At 31.6% G+C, this 1,478-nt stretch overlaps 1 pseudogene; it reads left to right on the top strand.

Annotated features, from left to right (window-relative positions):
- The first annotated feature begins 603 nt into the window (after positions 1-603).
- On the top strand, positions 604-1,135 carry LOC127557238 (THO complex subunit 7 homolog; annotated as a pseudogene).
- Positions 1,136-1,478: the final 343 nt, after the last annotated feature.

The following is a 1,478-nucleotide window of genomic DNA, read 5'->3' on the forward strand; positions in this document are numbered from 1 at the left end:
ATACATAAAGTCAACACAAAAGAATTTTTGCAGAGAGGGAAACAGTAACAACCGAAGGGATCATAAATTGATATTGCATGAGTTAGTCCACTTACTATATTTATTGGAGACAAACTCAACCCACACCTTATTATGGTTGGGGGTAGAGGAAGAGGTGGGGAGTGAGAGATTGAGTTCTTGAAGACAACAGAGTACAAGTTCTGGCTGATGCTATAATGCTGTAAAATATTAGAATGTGGCCATTTTTAATGCTTCAAGAAACATTTTTGTTGTTGTTCAGATAGTTTTCAGTCATATCCAATTCTTAACTTATAGTAGCATAGGCATGTGAAAAAGTATTGTCCCAGGATCTTAGATCTAGAGCTGGATCAACCTTAAAGATCATTTAGCCCAACTTCCTTATTGAATGAATAGGGAGAATGAAGATAAAGTGATTTGCCTAAAGTTACACACCAAATAAGTATCAGAGTATCTAAATGTAAGCAGGAATTCTTTGACTCAAGAATCAAGGCTATTTCCTATACCAACTCTGCAATAAGTCAGTAATGGATAATGAACTTACAAGGAAGAATCTTTTAATTGATGTTGATGATACACAGTCTATTAGTGAAGAGTTGCATTAAATAGTGCAATGCTGGATTTCAGGAAGCAGGAGACAGCCAGTATCAATCAGTTCATGATGAGTAAAATGTCTCAATGTGAGTTTTCAAGGGAAAAACCCTACTTGTATATTACATGAATCTCAGAAAAAAATGGGAAAACTATGAAAAAATATACAAAAAAGACATAGAAAATACCATAGCTAGAGCACTAAAAAAGATATGCTGATTGAAAAAAGCAGATCCTTCCATCAAAACAAATATGAAAAACCATCAGAAATATGACGGTTTGGCAAAAGCCATATAATATCATACAGACAGACATAAAACATTCAAAGACTAGGTGCTTTGGGGGAAAGAATTATAACACCTTTCTTATATAAAAGAAAATGTTGAAGATAAGCTAGAATTAAGGCAAAAGTAGTTAATGTTCTTGTACTATCCATGAACTTCAGAAAACATTAGAAAATGATGAAAACCTCTTCACTTTGAAAGAGGCTCAGGAAACAGTCATGGAAACAGAAACTAAACAATAGCCAAATGTAAGGCTCACCAGTATGAAGAGACCTAAATATCTCTTAGTCTTCTTTCACATAGCAAAGCATACATGTTAAATCATTGTTACTTTGGTGAAATTAATAAAATATGGATAAATTTTTATTATTTTTTAAATGTACAATTAATCAAAGAAGTTATTTTAATGAAGTTGTTTTTATGAAATATTTATTCAAATGTTTTCAGTTTGTATTTTCATGTATATTTTGGTCATTGTTTAAAAAATAAAGTTTAAATCAATTTTCACAAGTTGTAGTTTACAAGGAAACATTTTTTAGAATATTCACATAGAATAAAGAGTTTACCCTCTTGTGATGGGTGTCT

This window comes from Antechinus flavipes, chromosome 3, assembly GCF_016432865.1.
Source record: "Antechinus flavipes isolate AdamAnt ecotype Samford, QLD, Australia chromosome 3, AdamAnt_v2, whole genome shotgun sequence".
NCBI lineage: Eukaryota > Metazoa > Chordata > Mammalia > Dasyuromorphia > Dasyuridae > Antechinus > Antechinus flavipes.